The following is a 17,781-nucleotide window of genomic DNA, read 5'->3' as shown; positions in this document are numbered from 1 at the left end:
ATTTTTAAAACATGGTACTGAGCCTTTAACAAAATCAAATTTAAATAAACAAACCAAATATCATAAGGTAAATAAGTGTTTTTCAAGTTCTAGTCCCATAATGATGTACAAGCTCCTACAGGACCAACGCTCTTGGATGAAACATATATACTAAAAAAAGAAAACTACCCGTCAGCTGGGGGTTCTTATCTTGGTGGACAAGCAAGAAAACCAGAGCAGCATGTGGGGTTGTGAAGTGACAACACGGTCCATCTCTCTCAAGAGCGCAGGGTCAGGGCTGGGCTCCCTTGGCCTTGGGGGGTCTGTAGACTCTAAACAGCTGTTTCTGCAAATGGACCCTGGTAGCTCGTGGTAAAGAATCCGTCTGCAATGTAGGAGGCGTACAGACACGGGATCGATCCCTGGGTTGTCCAGATTCCCTGGAGGAGGAAATGGAAACCCATTCCAGAATTCTTGCCTGGAGAATACCATGGACGAGGAGCCTGGTGGGCTACAGTCCATAGTGTCACATGAGTCAGACATGACTGAAGCTCCTAAGCCCAGGACAGCACAGCAGATGTGGCCCCTGCTTCTCTAAGGCACGGAGACTGGACAGGACCCTTGGGACCCATCGGATCTGACCATGACCCTCAATCCTAATCCTGAGAACACCCAGGAAGGGGCCATTGGAAGAAAGGATTGCCTCTCGAGGGACGTCCCTTGGCCTGATGCATCTTGCTGAGGTGTCTACTGAGAGAGGCGGGCAGGTTGGTGGGGACAGTTTTCTCGTGGTGAGGTCTGTGGGGGACTGAGCTGCTGGAGAGGGCAGAGTCTTTCCCATGGAGTTCCTGAATGGCACACCTTTCTGGAAAGACAGACAGAGTGAGTCCAAGACCCTTGATATGAAGTCAGAGGATGGGAGAAGGCTTCCTGGCTGATCTTGCCTCCCTTTAAGGCTGCAGGCTCACTTATCAGATACTTCTGCAGATCATGTCTCTCCCTGTTTCTCAAGACAGCCAGAATAATTGATTTCATTAAACTCTACATATTCTAGAACTAGTTCCTGTATGTTAAGTGGTGTAGAGCTTTCCCCCTCTCTGCCATCTTTAAAGGGTAATCTGAATTCTGGAGGTTTGCTTTCAGCCTTCTCAAACTCATTTTGTTTCCATGGTTACAAAACACTGCTCTCCCTGACCCACAATGCATCAGGAGGGGCACACTGGCTGCCTAGTAATGGCTATATTGTTTTCCAGATTTGCAGACCTCCTCAACACTATCCAGATATTAGAAAGGTGGCTGCCCTCCTGTTGTGTGCGCCAGCTGGCAGTCCTCATTTAAGTGTTTTGCACAGAGCAAGGTAAAGGATATTTGCACTATAAATTACAAATATTGAAGCATTCCCCCAATAAATGGAATATCAAGGACAAAGGTTGGAATGCAAGAAAGCATCAGCAATTGCCACGGCATCCCAGGGGAATTTCCTCTGGCCTAGGCTAAGTCCATTAGTCTAGCTCTGCACTTGGAGGCAGGAAGCTCTGTCCGGGAGGCCGATGCTGCGATGGGCAAGGGCCGGCAGCTGATCTGAAAGATCCGAACGTGAATCTGTTTCTTGCTAGCTGTGGGTAATTCATTCTCTCCTAACTGCAGTTCCCTAATCTTTGAAAGAAGCAACTCTCGCAGGCTTGTTGAGAGGATTAAATGAGATAAGTAAAGGCTTTTGTATGGTACATATTACGCACTCAGTAAATGCCAATAGCTAGTTTTGGCGCTATGACTTCAAAAGTCATCAATTCCTGTGATATAAAATAGTGCACAGTATGTTAGCGCAAAGTGTATAGAAAGTGTTTGGTGGGGATTTGGGATTATGATCACCATCACCATGATGATGGTGATAATGGTGGTTATGGTGCTGACAATGATCAAGTTATTGAGGTATAGAAATTACAGAGACTTCAGTGTAACTGGTTGCATTTGCTCCACTAAATGAAAGATGTAGAATACATAATGATTAACAGTGTGTGTTAGTCACTCAGTCATGTCTGACTCTTTGTGACTGCATGGACTGTAGCCCGCCAGGCTCCTCTGTCCATGGGATTCTCCAGACAAGAATACTGGAGCTGCCTTTCCCTTCTGTAGGGGATCTTCCTGACCCAGGGATCCAACCCCGGTCTCCTGCACTGCCGGCAAACTCCTTACCATCTGAGTCACCAAGGAAGCCCATAATGTTTAATGCATGATTTACATTTTGACCTTGCCTAGAGTGAAAAAGTTGGCTTAAAGCTCAACATTCAGAAAACCAAGATCATGACATCTGGTCCCATCACTTCATGGCAGATAGATGGGGAAACAGTGGAAACAGTGTCAGACTTTATTTTTCTGGGCTCCAAAATCACTGCAGATGGTGATTGTAGCCATGAAATTAAAAGATGCTTACTCCGTGGAAAGAAAGTTATGACCAACCTAGATAGCATATTCAAAAGCAGAGACATTACTTTGCCAACAAATGTCCATCTAGTCAAGGCTATGGTTTTTCCAGTGGTCATGTGAGAGTTGGACTGTGAAGAAAGCTGAGCACTGAAGAATTGATGCTTTTGAACTGTGGTGTTGGAGAAAACTCTTGAGAGTCCTTTGGACTGTAAGGAGATCCAACCAGTCCATCCTAAAGGAGATCAGTCTGGGTGTTCATTGGAAGGACTGATGTTGAAGCTGAAACTCCAATACTTTGGCCACCTGGTGCAAAGAGCTGACTCATTTGAAAAGACCCTGATGCTGGGAAAGATTGAAGGCAGGAGGAGAAGGGGACGACAGAGGATGAGATGGTTGGATGGCATCACTAACTCGATGGACATGGGTTTGGGTAGACTCCGGGAGTTGGTGATGGACGGGGAGGCCTGGCATGCTGCAGTTCATGGGGTTGCAAAGAGTTGGACACGACTGAGCGACTGAACTGAACATGTGTAGATGTGACTTACTCGAAGTTAATGTGTCTGAGTTTCCTTCTCAGGAAAGTGGAGAGGACGATAATATCCCCATGTACCTCACTGAATGCACTGATAGTTTTGGGGGCCTCGGACAGAATGCAGGGTTGAGATCTCGGGAACATGCATCAAGGCATGGAAGAGGAGGACACCCATGAGGCAAGCAGGAAGCAACCATGCTCTTCTCATCCCTCACATGCCTCTTAATCTGCTTTGCCAGCTACTTCTTTCCTGCGTGAAATCTCAGGCTGGTCCTCAGAACTTTTCCGACCATTGGAATTATATAGTCTTCTCATCACTTCTCAAAATAATAACAGTCTTATTTGAGAAATTACAGCGCCCAGTCCTACATGGTCAAGTGCCAAACTTCATTTAGAAGGACAGCGTCTCTCTTTCCCCACTTTATCCTGGCTTCAAAGTGAATTTGTAACTTCTGCTAAGAAGGTTGATGAGGGGCAAGAATCGTGAAACTGACTTTCACCACCTCCTTTGAAGGACACACTGTCCTCACCGGGGCCACTGTGACTGTGTGACATTAAGCAGGCTGTCCCCTCCCGGGCCTCGTGCTTCTCATCATTGGACCGAAGGAGGATGACTGCACATGGGAGACTGAGGTGTGAGAGACATCCCTGCGGGCCCCGGCGTAGACAGAGCGCCCAGTGAATCACCATTGCTGTTTCCCCGTTACTTTTTTTTTAGACTGACAGTCTTGTTGCAATTGTGTAAGAACAGGCTGCAATGCATTTGGCAGATTGAGAGTCACCTGCAGCCAAAGCTCGGGTTGTGCAGGCTGCCGAGGGCTCAGGGCCCTGCCCTGCATGGTGAAGAGAAAACTGAGAGGTCAAGTTCTAACCCAGGTGGGAAGGCTGGTCCCTCGGGCAGTCTGACTCCCTTGCCTTGCTCTCAGGAAGGCAAAGGGCATCATTTCCCCGTGTTGCCGCAGTCTCCTTGGTGAGAGGCTGGGGAAGGTTTACAAAATTCCCAGGGAAGGACAGGACCTCCCTGATGAGCACCCCCTACCTCCCACCCCGCTGATTGTTGTTCTCTTCCAGCCACTTCCCAGCCCTGGCCACCCTGACCGCCTACGAATCAGGCTGTGTGTTCCCATAACCTGCCAGCAGTACATCAAAATTACACGCTGTAACTGTTACCCTATACATATAATGTGATTATGCATATTAACTATGTTTAATATGAACTGGAAAAGACCCTGATGCTGGGGAAGATTGAGGGCAGGAGAAGAAGGGGACCACAGAGGACGAGATGGTTGGATGGCATCGACTCAATGGACATGGGTTTGAGCAAACTCCAGGAGATGGTGAAGGACAGGGAAGCCTGGCATGCTGCAGTCCGTGGGGTCACAGAGAGTCAGACACGATTGAGCGAATGAACAACAATCTGAGTCGTCTGAAGAAAAGTGAAGATTTGGAGTCTGGCTGGATACCCTTTCCATGGGCTCTTCCCGTAGACAACTCTGTCTCATGAATCATATTCCATCCAGAACCTATCTCCTCCCCTGTATCCTCTCTCAAGTTGTTGTCTGCAAGGAGGCATGGATCTTAGCTATTTGAAACTACCCAATTAATGAAGAATGTTGGACTCTACTCAACACTAAATCTACTTTATAACTTTTTGATGTTTTTTATCTGGTGTCTCAAACTTCTTTAAAAGGAAAAGAATTTCAACCTTGAAAATGGCATCAGTAACTACTGAGGACTTTTCTTGAGAACACAAAGCCACCTCTTATTCATAATTAGTTTTTCCCAGACCCCTGCCCATACCACCTATGCAAAATCACTTGAAGACAAATGGTATTATTCATTATCTGCTTGTCAGATAATGAAGTAGATGTTCAGACACTGCTATACTTGCTCGAGTCCCAAATTATAGAATAAATGTCTTTACTTTTGGAAGCAGAAAGGAGTTTCAACTGTCTGGCCATTTCCAACAGGAAAGACTCAACCATCATTTTTATCTGGGCAAGTCCATGTTTTCCTTTATGTAGGAATTCCAACCAATTTCTGTGCTAAGAGACTGTGCACACACTTGATGCACACAACAACCCCCTGGGGAGGACTAAGTGTATCTCTATTTCACACTAAGCTTTGAGATTAGAGTCTATACAACCAGGAGATGGCAGGCCATGGCTTGAAGTTTGACATCTGCCATTCTGCCTCCTACTCAAATAAAGACCCTGGGTTCCTTCCCCCACTGGCTCAGAAAAGTCTCAATACAAAATGTGTGGGATCATCTTGAGTGAAGTTTTGAATAATTTTAATATTCATATACCTTAAACTTATACAGTACTGTATGTCTATTATGTCTCCATAGAAAAACTGGAAGAAAAAATATTAAATATTCCCTTATCTACACCCAGAAAAAATGGATGATCTCATTCAAAAAGGTATATGCACCCCAGTGTTTATAGCAGCACTATTTACAGTAGTCAAGACATGGAAGCAACCTGTGTCCATTGACAGAGGAAATGGATAAAGAAGATGTGGTACATACGCACAAGGGAATGTTACTCAGCCATGAAAAGGAATTATCATGCCATTGGTAGCAACCTGGATAGACCTAGAGATTGTCATAATGAGTGAAGACAGTCAGAGAAAGACACTTACACATGGTAGCATGTGGAATCTAAAAAACAGAACAAATGAACTTATTTACAAAACACAAACAGATTCACAGCCATAGAAATAAACTTATGGTTGCCAAAGGGACAGGGGGAAGGATAAACTGGGAGTATGATTAACAGATGCACACTACCATACATAAAATAGATAAACAACAACGATTTACTGTATGGCACAGAGAACTATACTCAACAAACTGTAATATAATGAAAAAGAATCGGAAAAAAGTGTGTGTGTGTATATATATATATATATATATGTATGTATGTATAACTGAAATATTTTGCTGTACACCCCAAACTAACACAATATTGTAAATCAACTATACTTCAATAAAAAAAACTCCAATGACTCCGTTTAAAAAATATTCCCTTATCAGAAAAATACTTATTTTCAATAAATTTGCCAATACAAAAAATTCAAAAAAAGACACCAAGAAAGACACTACTTTATTTACCAAGAAAGACACACTATATTTCTCTTTCTAAATACAACTGGTCCTTTAACATCCCATTTAGGAAAATAAACTTTCTCCCTTTGAAGCACCTGATGATACATGGGGCATAAAAGTGAAATATTTACTAAAAATGTGACTGTGAACCACTCCGAAAACATCTCTCCAGGGGACATCTGTTGGTGATTGAATTGTTTTGAGACTGCAGTTTAATGAGCATGTCGAACTTCAATTGTATGTCCTGCAGTCAGGAAACGCAAAAAAGCAGAAGCCTGTAACTCCCCGGGTTCGCTCCGGCTCCACCACTGGAGGAAGAACAGAGCCCACGCCAGGCCCCCAGTGACACGTGAGAGCAGCGTACGGGCCAGCCGACTCTTCTCACTTCTTTTCACTTCTCCCCTCACTTGTTTGAAAAACACTGCATTCTTACTCTTCAGATTACGCAAGTGATCTTCTAACAATGTTATGACCAAACAGAGCACAAAATAAATATAACAGGATGATACAGATCAACGAATGTGTCTAAATCGGACAATTGCTTTCTCAGACGTGTTCCAAATATATTAGTGGAAGTAATATTTAAATTTTTTTTTTATTTTGAAAGATTAAAAGTCTTTCTCTTACTGCACCTTTCTTTCAACATCTCTAGGTTTCTTTTTTTTTTTTTTTTTTGGCCAGTGATTAGCCCCAGTGTCAGGCAGAACGCTCCGTTCTGGCCAGACACTTATCTGGGTCTGCACTGTGGGCTTTATTGGTGCTTGAAGGGTGAGGCTGGGCCCTCCCGGCTCCAAGAAAACACAGAGAGTGAAGTACAGTTGCCAGAGAGGATGAGGAGCCTGGCTCAAACAGGAAGTGATAATAATCTCTGCTTCAGCTTTTGAGAGTTTAAAGTACTTGAAGAAAGTTTGAATCAAGGCCTGGGATATTTAACCCTTTCAGTGCCAGGACAGAAAAGATGACGACAGTGAGGGCAGAAGGGGTGCTGAAGTCCAGGAGAAGCCGGGGCAGGGCAGCTACTGACATTCAAAGTGCTGTGGGCTTTATCAGTGTCCTCCCTGAAAAAAAGAAGTTGCTTTAAAAACCTGCACAAAAGACACCACTTTTTTTTTTTTTAATTTTATTTTATTTTTAAACTTTACATAATTGTATTAGTTTTGCCAAATATCAAAATGAATCCATCACAGGTATACATGTGCTCCCCATCCTGAACCCTCCTCCCTCCTCCCTCCCCATACCATCCTTCTGGGTCGTCCCAGTGCACTAGCCCCAAGCACCACTTTTAAGTAGAGAAATTGTCATTTCTTTCCTTCCTCCCCATCTCCTGTCTCTGGTAGCTTTCTGAAAAGACCAGACCTGAACAATTTGACCATCATAAACATTTCTTCAAGTGAATGAGAAATTCAGTTGTTTCGCTGCTGGGGAGAAAACCCTGCACATTCTCACAGTCTGCCATCATGGCAGGAAGGCTCTGCGTCGGTGGGGGTAAACGCCGTGATCCACTCCGTAAATTCTCTCAGGAAACCTGAGGCCATGAACCAGACAGTGCTAAGGCCAAAGAGATTAAGATTGAGGACCACAGCTCGGTGGAATCTATTTATAGGCATCCACACGGAGAAGAGGTTGAGGAAACCTTTTTTGGTCAACTCGCTGAAGCGTTCAGTTACATCTAGTTATGATGGGATGTTTAATTCCATTACATTCTGGAAAAACAATTCAGCTGACCACAGACCACCAAATAGCTTTTTGGACAGCACTGGAGAGAATTTTCTCTTTCAGGATGTTAGAGGAATCGGACAGGACAGAGGCTGTAACCGATCCTTAACAGGGGAGAAGTGGTGGGAGACTTAAAGATAAAGCAGGTAGATGGTTTAGAGGAATCAGTCACAAACAACAGAGCAATATTTCAGGAGAAGGAAAAAAGTGAAATCAGAAATTAAGAAGAACTTTAGGAAGCAAACAAATGTTCTGTTTAACATGGTGGATTGCACAGGCGGATTATCATCTCTGTACCCAACCCCCTGCAAAAGTGTGTTAAAGGTTTTATTCACCGTGACAGAGAACAGCAGCAGAAGAGGTGTTTGAACAGGAGAATGGAACTTGGGGAGCAGAGGGGAGACAGTAAAGGCTTTGGGGAGAAGAGAATGTGTCTGTAGATGGAGACACTGATGGAGAAGGGATTGTTTATCTCAAAGGATCCACCGGAGGGTCCCCTCCAGCATTCTGAGTGGCAGGTGAGGACCACTACCCCTTGCTTCTCTGTATTGTAGGAAACTGAAGGTTATTCAGTGGGGAAAGTGAATAGCAAATGCTCTGAATTTGGGGACACAGGCCCTGCCAAAGGTCAGCATGTGGTGTCCAGGTAGAAGATACTAGAAATACCCCTTTGCTATGAACCTCCTCCCCATCTACTCCCAGACATTCAGAAGCCAGGTGTGGGCAACCCTTACCCATCCACAAGCCCCACCATGCACTTGACCAATCTGGGTTTTAGTACCTTAGTCATCAGGCAACACCGGTTCGATTCCTGGGTGGGGAAGATCCCCTGGAGAAGGGAAAGGCTACCCACTCCAGTAGTCTGGCCTGGAGAATTCCATGGATTCCAGTTCATGGGGTTGCAAAGAGTCGGACATGACTGAGTCACTTTCACTTTTCATCAATATGAGAGGATAGTCAAGCATTACTAGAAATTTGATAGGGAAAAGAATAAAACAGAACAAATAAACCTAGAGGAGTTAGTCAATGAAAATGAAGGGAACATAAATAAACTTAAAAAAAAATCAATGTCAGATAGATATTAGATCAGCAAATGCATTCATGAAAAAAAATGAATAAAAGCATCCATACACCCACACACATATGTGTGGACAAGGAATAAATAAAAGGCCTTGGAATTCATATGTATGGTAGCTAAAATAAAAAACAATTTCTATGAACAGTTTGAAGGATAGAGTGGAGGAAAATTTCTCAGCACTGAAAGATATACAATGTAAAAATCCTACTGGGTGCCAGCAAAATGGGGAAAAAAGGACCACATTTGGGTCCATCATGAAATGTGGGGACACCATCACCAAATAGAAGATCTTAAGGGCTTCATTATTTTTGTTGAAGGACGTTTCTGTGAACAGTCTTGCACCATCCCTGCACAGATGGATGGATAGGAAAGAAGGTCAGCAGAGGAAGAGGGACAATGGACCATTGCTCATCAAAGGACAGTCCCTTCTGGGGACTCTGGGCCACTTTAGGTGTTGGCAGGGTCACGGAAGGACATAAACTGTCATAGGAGGGGCCTCAGAGGACAGAGAAGATCCCCTGAGTTTCTTCTTATGGAATGATGTCACCACCTTTTAGAAGAGATAGCCTGGGACCTAGTTACAGACTGTTCATCTTGAAATCAACATCTGGGAAGATATTGGAACAAGTCATTGAGTAATCCACTGACCGCCCAGGAGGGCAGAAGACACTGGGAAGAACCAACAAATGCTTCTGGAAGAGCAAATGTAATCGGCAAAATTCAAGGTCCTCCCCCAAGTCTTCAGGGTGCAAAGGGGCCCCAGGAGATGGGCCTGGGGGTCCAGCACGGGGATTACCCAGTAATCTGCTAACATAAAAAACATCGCAGAGTATTGTAACACACACACGCTAGAGTCAGCACAAACAGTGCATTTGGACACCATGCCAGTTTCAGCAAATCCCTCCAAATAGGAAAGATAAATGAATATGTACATAATAGGGTATGAAATTTTAAGAGTAAAACCCGGGCAAGGGTGCCAGTGGACAGTGGGGTCTGAGAGGCATTAGGGACAAGTTGGGGGCTCCAGTCTCCAGTTGTAAAGCTACTTGTTTTCTACCCAAGCCCAGACACGCCTGCGAATCAAAATTCAACCATAGCAACCAAGACTGGGAAGGCAAGAGAGTGCTGGGGAAGAATGGCCTGGGGCACTTTGTTCTCCTAGATCACAGTGGGAACCGGCTGGAGTTCTCTGCCAGATACTGTTCCAAGGGCCTTCGTCTTCCACCCTGTGTAATCCAGACAGCACGCCTCTGATCGTGGGACTCTTACTATCTGCATTTTACAAACGGGGGAACTGAGGCTTTGAGAAGTAAAGCAACACGTCCTAGCTTATACAGTTAAAAGCTGCCAGCAGGAAGACTGTTAGAAAACTCAAAAACACAGTGGAAGTTTCTGTTTCCTAATGTTTCTCAGAGTTGTTCATGGGATCTATGAACCTACCCAACGAAATCCCGTTAAATGTAACTTTCTGTGCTAGATCAAATAGTACAAATGCTTTTACTCAACAGGTATCAGAAAAGTAAAAGGCATGTGTGTTGGAGAAAGACACAAAAATGAAGACATTCAAACCATGACCTTTGTGTTCTACACGTGGGGATGTCCACCAGCTCCAATTTCAGTGGGAGGGCAGAGTCTGGCTTTGTACTGTGGAAGCAGAGCCCGAAAGCCAGCCTTTGACGATCCGAGGACAGAGATGACCACGGCTCTGGGACTCACACGCTCTCGTGGTGAAGAAGTCATGGGTCCGTGCGGCCGCTGGTCAGCAGGACCCGCAGAGGCAGATGCAAGAATCACAGGGAGAGAGGCCAGGCCAGCCCAGGGTCCCCCGCGTCCCCCAAGTCACTAACCTGGCCATCCGGCCAGGGCTCCCAGGTCGTGGCCAGTGCTGTCCAGTCTCTAGGTCAGAGCCCCTGGACGTGTCCCTCTGGCCAGGAAGGGCGGGGACGTCACACCCGCAGGCGATGTTCTGAGGTCCATGGCGGAGACCACGGTGGGACAAGATGTGGGATCCTTTGGTTTGCCACATTTTACAAAAAAACTGGACGTGAAACATAGAAGATGGCCACTGTGGTCAGGGTCACGCTTCCACGGGGCTCTGGTCGCAGAGGGAAGCTTCTGGGACACGCGGAGCAGTTAGTGCTAGATGGAGGCGATGCCCGCCAGCAGCCATGCTAAAATCCCCGCTCCGCCTGCCTTCTACGCTGGGACCGGAGGCAGCGCATGAGCGGGCCCACTGGTACGGGGCGCGGGGGTGGGGTGGGGGGCTGCTGAACTCTACTACAGACGCCTGATCACAAGCACTGGTCCTTGGAACGTAATATTTTGCTTTCTTTTTGCAGACGTGATGTTAACCTGTGAGATCTGACGTCCACACGGGGGAAAGCGTTGGTTTGCTCGCCGCAATCCTGAGGAGCGCGGATTCCAGGCGCAGTGCATTGTGGGAGCGCCGCTCACCTCACGAGCCAGGAGCATCGTAAGCGGTCACACGGGAAGCAGGGCAGCAGAAGGCCGGCGGTTTACCAGGATCTCCCAAGTCACAGGGCTGGGGTGGAACGTGAATCTGACTCCAAAAAGCACGTGTCTTCTGGTCCACTCTGCTGTAGAAGGTCTCAAACAGAATTTGCTAACCTCTGGAAAATGGGCATAAACAGAGGAACGTGGATCAAAAGTTCCCAAATGTAGCAAAAGACATAAACCTACAAATCCAAGAAGCAGAGTGAACCCCCAACAGGATAAACCCTAAAATTTCATGCCAGGGACATCATACTCCAACTCCAGCCTCCTTGTACGGCTTCCTGTTGCTAATGGTAAAAACATTTTATTTTTTATATCAAAGAATTTAATGAAGATATAACCAGCTTCCTAATTTTCTACTGTATATCTAAAAGCATATTAACTAAATGCATGTGACAGTAGACATACACAAATATAAATATCACAGAAACAAATCAATTGCTCTTAAATAACAAAATGCAAGAATTCCAAACAGACCATGACTATGCTTCTTGTCTGTTTTTGATATTATGACATGAAGGTAAATGACCATCTACATTTTAGTATATGTAATGAGCCAAAACCAAACAGGGTATAATATCTCATTTGAAAATGCATTTGTCAACAAATCATGCATTTACCATGTAATTATCTTAAAGTAAATTATGTAGAGGAGCATCACTATTTCCCCATGGACAGTTGAAATGTGTCTTTATGTATAATCAAAATGATCAACGTTTGTGTTAAAATGAATGTTTTAATGAAATCTGCAGTGACATACCAATCAAAAACAACACTGCTTCTTCATTATGTATCATGCAAAAATAATCATGTGATTAAAAAAAGAAAACTCTCCCAGGTCTCTTGAGATTACGTATTACCATATAAGAAGCTGGCAAGACCAGAAGATGTTAAGAAAGTGTGCACATCTGTTTAATCGTGGGTGCCTTCATTTTTCCCAACCACAAATGTGCCTTCATTTCTTTATCTCCTCAATGCGAGGTGTTGCTCAATTGACCAGGAGCCCTAATTAAATTAAGATGTTTACCTGAGGTTTCAAGCCAGCTTCCCCGACAGCCCATTTGTGTTACCAACCTGAGAACAGGGTACTGTGACCCGGCCCTGCCCACATTGCAAGACTGGGAAAGAGCAAGTGAGGAACTGGGGCCTCTGACGGGACCAGCTCTGTCTGAAGACATCAAAGTTGGTTCAGTTCAGAGAAATGTGAACTCATCAAGGTAGATAATACAGCATCCCCACAAGCATTGGGGCTTCCCAGGTGGCGCGTAGTACTGAACCAGAACCTGCCTGCCAGTGCAGGTAGATGAAAGAGATGCAGGTTCAATCCCTGGGTCGAGAAGATCCCCTGGAGGAGGGCATGGCAACCCACTCCAGTATTCTTGCCTGGAGAATCCCAGGGACAGAGGAGCCTGGTGGGCTGTAGTCCATGGGGTCGCAAAGAGTCAGACACGACTGAAGCAACTTAGCATGCATGCACGCACCACAAGCAATGCTGGGGTTTGATTTAGGCTCAGTTGGGAAGAATTCACAGCACGTCCTTGTTTACTGCACAGATGTACAAGACCACTCACACCCAGGCAGGGGGTTCGTTTTCTTACATTTATGCAGACAGATCTAATGACACTTTATACAACAGCAGCAGAGCGGGTCGGTTGGCCATCCATCTTTCCTGCCTCTCAGCTGCGCAGTCCGGGTGAGCCACTTTTCCAGGCTGAACCCCGTTTGTTCATCTGCAAAGTAGGGTTGGTAATGGCACCCGCCTTTATCGAAAGAGCAGAAAATAAGCAAATATCTACAAAGCCCTGAGGATGGTCCTCTCACATGATGAACATTGCAGAGAGTCTATTTTATCAACTAAAAATAACCGACACAGAAGCAGGCATCTACGGAAACGCTGAAAACAAGAGGGTGTCAGGGATCTGAGTGAGGTCGTCCAGTGAGGTCGTCCAAAGGGTTTTCCGTAGATTTAGGTCTTCCCTGGAGTCTCATCTTTGATGTTCTATTCTCCTATTTTTTCCTATTTCCTGTCGTGTTCTGCAGACTGAAGTAGCAGCGTGAGTTGAGCATGTCACAGTGAAGACAGAAAGGCCTGGAGGAGACGCAGCGCCCAAACAGAGGATGAACCTCGGGGCACCGTCTTGGTTCCAGGTGCCCGTGGAGCACCGGGTGACCTCCTCTGTCCAGGAGGGAGCTGCCCTGAGGGGGAGCCGCCTTCCCCCCAGTGGGCACTCCCAGAGGATTCTGCAGACAGACGAGATGAGGAGGTCCTGAGGACCAGGGGTGCAGAACCCCCCCAATTCACTGCTCTCCACGGGGCCCAGTATGATCACCTCTTCATGTTCTGGAAAGGAGCTGTCATCTCCACCTCTCTCCTCTCCAGACAAAACAACCTTCTTGGATGTTTTCTCAGCTGCCCTCTTCTTGAGACATTAAGCACAGTTAGGAACACGGTGGGCATTATTATTTACCAGCACAAGACTTTAAGTTTTCAACTTCTTTAGCCTTTGAACGTCGCGATGGACTTTGTTCCCTGTCAGAGTTTCCGATTATGAAAAGGTGAAAGCTAAAAGCAGGGTTGGGTGGGAACAGGGTGGGGACCGCCTCTGCAGGAACGCTGTGTCTTCAAAGGATCCTTTCCCACTGGTTTTGCCAAAATTCCCTCGGATGTGGTGGCCTCTCCCTGTTACTTGGGTGGTTCTGGAACCAAAACGGGGTTTCCGCAGTTCCCTACTCACTCCCTCTCCTGGGAAGGAACAAGGGCATCTCCCTGAGCTTCCAGGGAGCTGAAACTGAACCTCCTATTGCTGGACTCTCAACTGCAATGTAAAAATCTTTTTATTAACTTTAAAAAACATATGCCACTTAAGTTTTTTGAAAAATACCCAAGGAGTTCAATTTGAAAGAAAAGACTTCATCCTGCTATTGGCTGCATTCAGACCAGGTCTACTAGAGGGCTGATTCTTTCGAAAAGGAAACCCCATCTTCAAGTTCTTGATTTATATTTCAATTTACAATTTAGTGCTGGCCCCAGGGAAGATGCAACCATGTGTAGGATATACCCATGCTTGGAGAGTCTGTAGGTTTTAAACAGAACAGACTCATTTAGGATCAAAGAACATAGTAAAGATGTGTTGATTTGCTTGCTCAGGGAAAATGAATTCTTAAAAGCACTCTTTTGTTTTTACTGCTTTAAAATAAGTGTCAGTCCATGTGAGAGTTGGACTATAAAGAAGACTGAGCACTGAAGAATTTGATGCTTTCAAACTGGGGTGTTGAATACTCTTGAGAGTCCCTTGGACAGCAAGGAGATCAAACCAGTCAATCCTAAAGGAAATCAACCCTGAATATTCACTGGAAGGACTGATGCTGATGCTGAAGCTCCAATACTTTGGCCACCTGATGCGAAGAGTCAACTCATTAGAAAAGACCCTACTCATTGGAAAAGATCCTGATGCTTAGGGAAGATTGAGGTCAGGAGGAGAAGGGGACGACAGAGGATGAGATGGTTGGATGGCATCACCGACTCAATGAAACAGAGTTTCAGCAAACTTTGGAAGATAGTGAAGGGCAAGGAAGCCTGGTGTGCTACAGGCCATGGGGTCACAAAGAGTTGGACACGACTTAGTGACTGAACAACGACCCTGCTATTACTGACATGTGAATTTTGAGTTGTCTCCTCAAGTCTCCAAAGACCCTCCCCATTCCCTTTCATGTCCCCATCCTGACGCTCCTGGGAGGATGGAGAGCAGCCATCCATCCTCCAACTGCCCAGACGAAGACCTGCTGCCCAGGTCCATGTGTGGGGCAGGCCTCCTGCGAGCGAGCTCTCTAGAGTGCTCCGCCTGGGTCCAAATTCTCATATGGCGGCTCTTTTCCTGTTAAGCAACTTACCAGGTCAGATTCTGTGCCACTTTATCCAGAGATGTAGCCCGCTCATCCAGAAGTGGGGCCACTTCCCACCTGGGGGCAGGCCCACCTCAAGGATAGACATAAACCCAGGCAATCCAGGGACAGTCAGGAACTCAGGTCCAGGACCCTTATAAGAACTATTTGGTGAACGAGTATAATAAGTAATACTAACAGTAATAACAATAACTAACAGTGTTAAGTGCTTTTTGTATCCTAGACACTGTCCTGAGCAGCTCATGTAAAGTAGCTCGTTTAATTCTGGTTGGCCCCACGAGGCCAGCCAGTGTTTCCCTGGGATGCTGGTGCTGATGCTGATGGATGCAAGAGGGTTGCTTTGAAGCAGGCCTGATATTTCCATACCCTGTATTTTCGTGGTTGGAACTGGGGCTTCTCCAATTTGTCTATCTCAGAGTCGAATGCCATGAAATGTTCTTTCTACCATATGTAGTTCAAAGGAGCAATTGCTGTGATATGTTCATGTGACTTTCAACATAATATAGATACTTCCCTCCCACGCTTTTTACACATAATGTCCAAATTGTTCAGTTAAGGCAGATTTTGCAGTCATGAAGCTTAAAAGCAACTGATCCTGCGACCTGACTTCTGAAAGGGTCACAATTACTGCATCCACCTCCCCATCAATATTGACTTACCAATGTCAACATCACACCCCCAGTATCACAAATGATGTTTCCTAATTTAGGAGAATTTTCTAAAGACTTGTCAGTATAGTAGCAGGATTTTTATCACTGTGGGTATGGATGAGATGAAGGAAATAAAAGTGGAAACAGCTGTCAGTTAAGGTTCTTGTCTCAGGAAGACTCTTATTGAAAAGCGAAATACTTTTTCATTTTAACTCTAGCAGAAGCTGTCTGAATTTGTAAAAAAAAAAAAAAGAGAGAGAGAGAGAGAGAAAGCATTCTCAATTGTCAAGAGTCCCAGACCTCATTGTTTGGATAATTATTGGGGAAAAAATGGAAATATCTTAAAGGAAAAGATGCTTGAATGCAAGAATTCTGAGCTGTTGGTGCTTAACTTCATGGAGATACATCAAGGCATTCACACACCATTGAGTTCACCCACTTGAAGTTTTTTTCAATTTTTAAAAAATATATTCACATTCTGTCCCTCCTATAAGAAATTCTGGGCCATTAGCAGGAATACTGCCTTCTCTCACCCCAAACCCAGTTCGCACCAATGTGCCTTCTGTCTCCATGGGTTTGTCTGAGTACCCCCAGGTCTGTTGTCCTTCTCTCTCATCCATCCTTCCCCCAGGAGAGAGGTGTGCGGACACCACCTCCAAATCTCTCAAGTGGGCTTTCCAGGAATGCTGTTCATTCCCTTGGGTTGGTGGTTTCCAATGGTCTTGAATTTCTGGAACCCACTGTTGAAATGAAACCTGAGGATGGAGCATCAGCGGCGAGGGGAGAGTCTGGGATGCAGGCCCCAGAGGCACTGGCTGAGGAGAGGATGATGCTGCCCAAGGTTGGCTCCGGCGGTGCCCGAGGACCCTGGAGCTCAGCCCAGACTCTGCGAGACGCGGGCCAGGTGGCAAAGCGTGTCCTCTAAGGTGCTTCATGCCACTGCCCAGGTGATTTTTCTCTTGACCCTGGGTCTCTGCACACCTGTAATAAATTAGTTTTTCAAGGATATTCCAAAGCCCAAATCAATAGACAATAGCTCTGGTGCGTGGGGGTTTTTTTGTGATAAAACACACAACACAATGTTCACATTTGGCTCATCATTTCCCACATGTTTTCATCTTGTAAAACTGAAATTGCACCCATCAGACACTTAACTCCCCACTCCCCGCCCCAGGCCCTGACACCCAGCAGGCTACTTTCTGTCTCCATGCATCTGACGACTCTGGGTACCTCTTATAAGTGGATTACACAATATTTGCCTGGCTTATTTCATGAGCATAATGACCTCAAGATCCATCCAGGTTGTAGCCTGTGTCAGAGTTTCCTTCTTTCCAAAGAAGGACAATATTCTGTTGTCCAGTGATTCTCGGACACCTGCGCCTGCAAACCGCTAGTGCAAGGGGGGTGCAGTCCACGCAGCTCTGAGAGGCTAGACGGGCCGTGCCCTCGCCCACTGCGCCCGCCCCTGCCAAGCCCTCCTCCTCGCTTGGAAAGAACTGCCAGGCTCCCAGTACTGCCTGCAGAGAAGGACACCCAGCGGTTTTGTCCCTATAGACAAAGCAGGAGGCACACTGGAAAGTTCCCAAAGTGGAAGGCGGCGCGGGGTGGGGGTGGGGGTGGGGCCAGTGTCTTTCTGAGGGCCTGGTGTACAGTGAGAGCCTGGATGGCAGTCACAGCTCTCTGTCCTGGCCCTAGTCCAAGCTCTGGGCCCCACCCTCAGCCGGGCACCTGGGGAGATTGCCCAGGAGTATGAAGGTGGAACATGGGCTTTGGGGCCACTCAGATCGGGGTGGGATCCTTCTCAGTAGGGTCACCTGCCCTGGCATCTATATTAGGACCAACAGCCCCTGTTGGATCCTGGTTTCTTCATCCT

At 46.0% G+C, this 17,781-nt stretch overlaps 1 long non-coding RNA gene across 1 annotated transcript; it reads right to left on the bottom strand.

Moving 5' to 3' along the window:
* Window positions 1–6,014: 6,014 nt before the first annotated feature.
* Window positions 6,015–11,587, bottom strand: LOC132343749 (uncharacterized). The gene is made up of 2 exons (XR_009492688.1): window positions 8,545–11,587; window positions 6,015–7,105 (listed from the first exon to the last, which is right to left on the bottom strand). It is a non-coding gene; the product is annotated as an uncharacterized lncRNA (long non-coding RNA).
* Between the last annotated feature and the right edge of the window lie 6,194 nt (window positions 11,588–17,781).

The sequence above is a fragment of the Bos taurus genome, chromosome 24, assembly GCF_002263795.3.
Source record: "Bos taurus isolate L1 Dominette 01449 registration number 42190680 breed Hereford chromosome 24, ARS-UCD2.0, whole genome shotgun sequence".
Taxonomy (NCBI): domain Eukaryota; kingdom Metazoa; phylum Chordata; class Mammalia; order Artiodactyla; family Bovidae; genus Bos; species Bos taurus.
The sequence above is the reverse complement of the archived record's forward strand: the minus strand, read 5'-3'. Positions and strand labels throughout refer to the sequence as shown.